General features: G+C 35.8%; 1 non-coding gene across 1 annotated transcript; it reads right to left on the reverse strand.

Annotated features, from left to right (window-relative positions):
* Window positions 1-5,088: 5,088 nt before the first annotated feature.
* LOC121231084 (small nucleolar RNA R71) lies at window positions 5,089-5,195 on the reverse strand. Its single transcript, XR_005929152.1, has one exon. It is a non-coding gene; the product is annotated as a small nucleolar RNA R71 (small nucleolar RNA).
* Between the last annotated feature and the right edge of the window lie 2,470 nt (window positions 5,196-7,665).

Genomic DNA, 7,665 nt, shown 5'->3' on the forward strand with positions numbered 1-7,665 from the left:
TAACTTGACCACTTTTGTGCCTCAATCCGGTCCTCGTGGGAACGATACTCACTCATCACTTTATTAATTAAGCCGATGTGTATCACCTTACATGCAATAAGTTTTTGGTGCCATTGTCAGGGATTGGCAATTTGGTGAAATTTGGTTTGGTTATTTTACTTAATAGTTCTATTTAACTTGATGTATTTAGTTTTTATTGGTTTTCCTTTAGTGCATGAGAAGAGACATTCCTACTAACAAAGAATATCTATTTGACCCAGAGATTGAAAGAACCTTACGAATAAGGCATCGGAACTGCAAAAAGTGGCTAGGAACAAGAATAACCATGGCCCCAATGATAATCTGAATGGTCAAAATGCTAATCCTCCTATTCGTAGGGTCAATGATGACCAAGACAGACTAGTCCAAAAGCATGTTGTACAAATTTTGGATGATTTGAATCTAGGGATAGTCAGACCAACCATACAGGCTCAGGATGTAACAGTCCAGTTTAGACCCTAGTAGGAACAGTAGTTTTGGGACCAGATATCCAAGTTAGAAAAATATTTAAATATTACTTTTTGTGTTTATGATATGTGAATGAGCATGAGTGAAAATCTCGTATGGAAATTTTAATGTTTCTTTGCTTAATTTTGAAAAAAGACTTAATCGCGTAAAATGTAAAAGTTGCCTGCTACTTGTTAAAAGTGCCTATTTTACTTGGCTTTATGATTGTGAGGTCCTTATGAGTTTATTTGACCATTTAATGAATAAAATGACTTAAATGAGTCTTATGTTATAATTCATTTATGGTTTAATAAAAGGGAAAAAATTGGTATTTAGCCTATTAAGTTAATTATAGGAAAACAAAATAGAAAATAAAGCCATTTTATGTTTCCATCCACCAAAAATATAAAGCAAAGAAAAGAGAAAAAGCAAACTAGGGTTTGGCACGTTGATTTGGTGAATTAGGTATGTGTTTTGCTCGATTTTTGATAATTTTTACGTTTTTGTAATCGTTGCTTCGTATACTATCAAACCCATGCCTCAATTTCTAATTTTGATGATGATTTTGAAATGTTCCGTGGATGAATTCATGAGCTTTATCTGTTAATTGACGAAATATGAAAGTTGTGTGGACTTGTAAATTGAGGGACTAAAATGTGAAATAAATGAATTGTGTGGACTTGAATTAGAGCTGTGAATATTTGGACAAGCATGAGTATATGAAAAATATGTGTATTTTGCGATTTTTTGAATTAGGGACTAAAGTGTCAAAATGTGAAAATGTGAGGGCTAATTTGCAAATTACCCTAAATATGTATCTATGGATTGTTTTGAATGAATTTATGATTTACTAAGTTTAATTTCAATTTATATAGATCAAAAATTAAAGAAAACAAAATTAGATCGGGGAAAGTCGAAAGTTGTCGAGTAACTGATTTCATCCATCCGAATCTATACGAGGTAAGTAAATATACAATAAACATGTTTCAATTGAATTATTATTGTTCATATGATATTGAATTTGTGAGGAATGAATATTCAAGCTTAATATGTGCTATTCGAGAAAGTATCGATAAAGTTTCGACGTTTGAACAGCCAAGTACGAACCCTAGGAATAGTTAGGATACATATGTCATGACATAGGATTTTGTTATGTGGTTTCGTCTAAGACCACGTCTGGGACGTTGGCATCGAATTCTGTTTTATGTGTAAGACCATGTCTAGGACATTGGCATCATATCTGATTTTGTGTAAGACCCTGTCTGAGACAGTGGCATCGATGTTTGATTACATGTAAGACCACGTCTGGGACGTTAGCATTGTATATGTTCTCTGAGCTATCCGTTTAACCTTACGTTTTTGAATGGTTCAATGGGCATTTCGAGAAAATGAATGAATAAGTGAATATATATCCGATTCAGGTACGTTTGAATTGTGTACTATATTTGAAAATGAAAAGTAAGTATGTGTGCAAATGATGATCTATGATCTGAGTATATGAATATGAGGTTTGTGTTGGTATTTGACTCCAAAGTATAATTAATTTGATGATGTTTATATTCTTTAAATGATAATTTTAATTGTATATGGCTTACTAAGCTTTTGAAAGCTTACTTTGTGTGTGTTTGCAATGTTTTATAGATATCGAAGCTACTATGAGCTCGGGGATCGTCGAGGATCATCACTACACTATCGAACCTTATTTTGGTACTTTGAAAATGTATATATTAACATATGTCATGTATAGGCTAAAAGTTGTGGGATTATGTTTTGTGATGTATATATTTAACCATGTGATATGGCTAGTTTGTGTTTGAACTTATAGTTTGATAATGGTATATGATATGTGATGCTAATGTGAAATTGTGGTATGTTTTGGTTGGCCAAATGACTTGGTCAATGTTGAGAAGTTTTCGTAAGTTTTGAGCATTTGATTGAATGATGTATTGATCATATGTTTAGGTATGATTTTAGTTTAAGTTTTAGTATGAATTGATTAATGAATTGAGATTTAAAATGATTGGTAATGTTATAGCATGAATTATGTATGGTTTGGTATAGATATTGGCTAAAATGGTTGTGCATATATGCTTGGTTTGGTGCTTGTAGGTTGACCCAAATTGGGTGGCAAATTCGCTATTCAAATGGCCTATTTTTGTCCATATGGGCAGAGACACGGGCATGTGTCTCAGCGGCGTGCAACACATGGTCATGTCACACGGGCGTGTGTCCTCTGGGGTAACCTACGAATTAAAGTCAGTATACCCTCTAATTTTAACATGGCCTAGACACACGAGCATGTCTGTTGGTCTTGTGTGGCACACGGGCTAGCACACGGGAGTGTGGTCGACCGTGTGGCCAAGTTAGTAGCCTCCTTAATTTTCACATGGCCTGGAACACGGGCGTGTCTTGTGGCCGTGTAGATAAGTCAGTATGTATGCCCTGTTTTGCCACAGCTAAGGCTGTGTGAGGCACACGACCTGTTCATAGGGGCGTGTGACCTTTTAAAAGTTGAAATTTTTTTAAGTTTCCAAAACTTTTATATGTTATCAGATTGGTTCCGAATGCATGAGTTAGGCTTTGTATGCTCGATTTAAGATTTTATTGAATGTGAATGAATGACATTTATTGTAATGATATGAGTATTTGATAATAATTGTTCTGAATGTTACTATGTCCAGTAATGCCTCTTAACCAATTCCAGCGACGATTACGGGTTAGGGATCTTATATTTTATTGGTATCAGAGCTATGGTTTAGTCGGTTCTAGGACTACCATAGCGTATGTGAGTCTAGCTATACATGTCATATTTATGAACTGCGATAGTGTAATGAATCCTAACATTGAAATGTGCTTTTATATAGCAAATGGATCCCGAACGAGCCGTAGCAGATGATGTCGAAAGCAATGCGCCTGCTCTAGTGGAAGGGACAGCGCCCTCTGATTCTAGACCTGCTAATAGTAGCCATGATGGTATATGACATGTGATGCTATATAAAAGCACATGTCATATATAAATTCAAACACAAACTAGCCATGTTAATCATTTGCTACGACTCGTTCGGTATCTATTTGCTATATAAAAGCACATTTCAATGTTAGGATTCATCACACTATCGCAGTTCATAAATTTGGCATGTATAGCTAGAATCACATACGCTATGGTAGTCCTAAAATCGACTAAACCATAGCTCTGATACCAATAAAATATAACACCCCTAACCCGTAATCATCGCCGAAATAGGTTAAAAGGCATTACCGAACATATAATAACATTCAAAACAATCATTATCAAATACTCATATCATTACAGTAAATGTCATTCATTCACATTCAATAAGAACTTAAATCGAGCATACAAAGCCTAACTCATGCATTCGGGACCAATCGAGCATACTCGTGCTTTTAATATGACATGGCTAGTTTGTGTTTGAACTTATAGTTTGATAAGGTATATGATATGTGACGCTAATGTGAAATTGTGGTATGTTTTGGTTGGCCAAATGACTTGGTCAATGTTGAGAAGTTTTGGTAAGTTTTGAGCATTTGATTGAATGATGTATTGACCATATGTTTAGGTATGATTTTAGTTTAAGTTTTGGTATGAATTGATTGATGAATTGAGATCTAAAATGATTGGTAATGTTATAGCATGAATTATGTATGATTTGGTATAGATATTGCTGAAATGGTTGTGCATATATGCTTGGTTTGGTGCTTGTAGGTTGACCCAAATTAGGGTGGAAAATTGGCTATTCAAATGGCCTATTTTTGTCCATACAGGCAGAGACACAGGCGTGTGTCTCAACCGTGTGTGACACACGGTCATGTTACACAGCCGTGTGTCCCCTAGGGTACCTTACAAATTAAAGTTATTATACCCTCCAGTTTTGAACGGGCTGGCACACAGGCGTGTGGCCAAGTCAGTAGCCTCCTTAATTTTCACACGGCCTGGAACACGGGTGTGTCTTGTGGTCATGTGGATAAGTCAGTATGTATGCCCTGTTTTGCCACGACTTTGACATACGGGTGTGTCTAAGGTTGTGTGAGGCACACGGCCTGTTCACACAGGTGTGTTACCTTTTGAGAGTTGAAGATTTTCTAAGTTTCTGAAGCTTTTATATGTTATCAGATTGGTCCCGAATGCATGAGTTAGGCTTTGTATGATCGATTTAAGTTCTTATTGAATGTGAATGAATGACATTTACTGTAATGATATGATTATTTGATAATGGTTGTTCTAAATGTTATTATATATTTGGAAATGCCTCTTAACCTATTCTGACGACAGTTACGGGTTAGGGTGTTGCACAGCAGTTTGAACTAAAATCGGTAATGTTTTAGATGTTGCAAATGGTAGGACAGTTCGACAGACTACTTATTGAAGACCCACGATTACATTTAAGACTCTTTTTAGAAGTTTGTGACTCATTTAGAAAACAGGGTGTTCCTGAAGACGCCTTGAGACTTAGGTTATTCCCATATTCTTTAAGAGATCATGCGAGAGCATGGTTAAATGCTTTTTCGTCGGGAACAGTGGCATCATGGAATGATCTTTGGTAGAGATTCTTGCTACGATATAACCCACCTACTATGAATGCCAAGTTGAGAAATAGTATTACGCCTTTTCAACAATTAGAGGATGAAACATTATATGAAGCTTGGGAACGATTTAAAGATTTAATTCGAAAGTGTCCAATGTATGGATTTCAACACTGGACTTAGATGGAAATATTCTCTAATGGGTTGAATGTGTATACGAGGATGGTAGTTGATGGCTCCGCCAATGGTACTTTGTTGGATAAAACTTATAATGAAGCACCTTAGATTTTGTAAAAGATTGCCAACAATGATTATCAATTTCTGACAACGAGAGTTGGGACAGGTAAGAGAGATGTTGTACCATAGAGCTTGATGCAATCACCTCATTGAAAACCCAAGTATCTTCTCTAGTTAATATGATTAAACAATAAAAAATCCAACTGCTATCCATGAGATGAAATCAGCTGAGCTATCATGTGTTTATTACTGTGAAAATCATGTGTTTGATGAATGCCCATCGAACCCAACATCGGTATGCTATATGGGTAATTTTAACCGAAATAATAATATCTATTCCAACATTTACAATCCGGGGTGGAAGCAACATCTGAATTTTAGTTGGAATAATTAAGGTGTGAGAGTTCACACAATGTTGCAAGATGAAATATCCACAATGCATCGCCCGAATATAATCATCCTATGCCAAGGCAAAATACTCAACAAGGCAAAGTATCATCTTTTAATTCTATTGAATCTTTGCTGAAGGAGTATATGGAAAAAAATGATGTTGTGATTCAGATTCAGGTTGCGTCTCTTGAAAATCAAGTGGGGCAAATAGCAAACGTTCTAAATTCAAAGCCACAAGAAGCATTGCCAAGTGTTACTAAAAATTTGAGCACCCAAGGGAATGAGTAGTGCAAGGCCATCAATCTTAGAAGTGGGACTCAGTTGGATGAAGTTGTTCAAGATTACACGACAGAGGAAGACAAATCCAGTCGCAATCAGGTAAAGATCCAAAGTCATCTGACAAACAAACTGAACCTAAAAAGGGTAAGCATCAAAATGCTATGGTAGAATCTGATCAAGTTATCAACAAAAAAGCCTTGGCAAAACAATATCAGTAACCTGAAGGATGGCTACCTCTACCTTTTCCATAGCAATTCCATAATTCCAAACAATATGCTCAATTTAAAAGATTTTTGGAGGTCTTGAAGCAACTCCATATCAACATACCTCTAGTAGAAGCTTTGGAGCAAATGTCCTATTACATGAAATTCATGAAAGAGATACTGTCGAAGATACGTAGGTTGGGAGAATTTGAGACTATTTCTCTCATCAAAGGGTGTACAATAATGTTGATGAATAAAGTACCTCCAAAGTTAAAAGACCAAGAGAGTTTCACTATTTCATGTTCATTTGGAAATCATTATATACGAAAAAACATTATGTGATTTAAGAGCAAGTATAAATCTAATGCCTAAGTCTATTCTCAAAAGCTTGGAATTTGGAAAGTGAGACCTACCACAGTAACATTGCAATTGGCTGACCAATCTTACAGCCATCCAGAAGGTAAAATTGAAGATGTATTGGTAATGGTGGATAGATTTATCTTTCCTGCAGATTCTCTTATTTTACAATGTAAAGTTGACCATGATGTACCAAATATTCTTGGAAGATCGTTTCTTGTTACTGGTAGGACCCTAATTGATGTACAAAAAGTTGAGCTAGCCATGAGAGTGGATGATCACCAAGTTACCTTTAATGTGTTTAATGAATTAAAATGTATGAATGAGAATGAGGAACGTCATAGCATTGACTTGATAGAAATAGCGGTGGAAAGATTCACAAAATTTTGGTACCGCAATTCTTACAGTGAAGACGATTTGATGGAGCAAGTTGACACAATAATTTTTGAAGAGCTTGGTGAATTTATGGAAGCCTAGAAGATAATGGATAGGCCAGTGAAGAAATTTGAATCTCTGGATTTTTAAGAATGAGCTTTTCAGCCTCCTAAACCATCTGTAAAGGAATTTCCCATTCTAGATTGCCGCAACATTTGAAATATGTGTATTTGGGAAATAACAACACTTTTCCAATTGTAATTTCTGCTAAGCTAACACCTAAGTAAGAGGACAGGTTGTTAGAAGTGTTACGGCGATTTAAAAGAGCACTAGGTTGGACCTTTGCCGATATAAAGGGAATTAGCCCTACATTTTGTATGCACAAAATTTTATTGGACGATTGCCATAGCAAATCCATTGAACAACAGAGATGACTAAATCCAATTATGAAGGAAGTAGTCAAGAAAGAAATTATCAAGTGGCTTGATGCTGACATTATTTACCCAATTTTTGACAGCTCGCGGGTAAATCCTGTGCAATGTGTCCCCAAGAAAGGGGGTGTCACGGTAGTATGTAATGACTACAATGAGATCATACCGACACGTATTGTTACGGAATGGAGAGTGTGTATGGACTACTACAGTCTTAATAAGGCAAATAGGAAGGATCATTTCCTATTTCCATTCATCGATCAAATGTTCAACAGATTAGCTGGTAAGGCGTTTTATTACTTCCTAGATGGTTATTCAGGATATAATCAAAATGCCATAGCACATAAAGATCCAAAGAAGAAAAC

This window comes from Gossypium hirsutum, chromosome A06 (genome assembly GCF_007990345.1).
Source record: "Gossypium hirsutum isolate 1008001.06 chromosome A06, Gossypium_hirsutum_v2.1, whole genome shotgun sequence".
Lineage (NCBI taxonomy): Eukaryota > Viridiplantae > Streptophyta > Magnoliopsida > Malvales > Malvaceae > Gossypium > Gossypium hirsutum.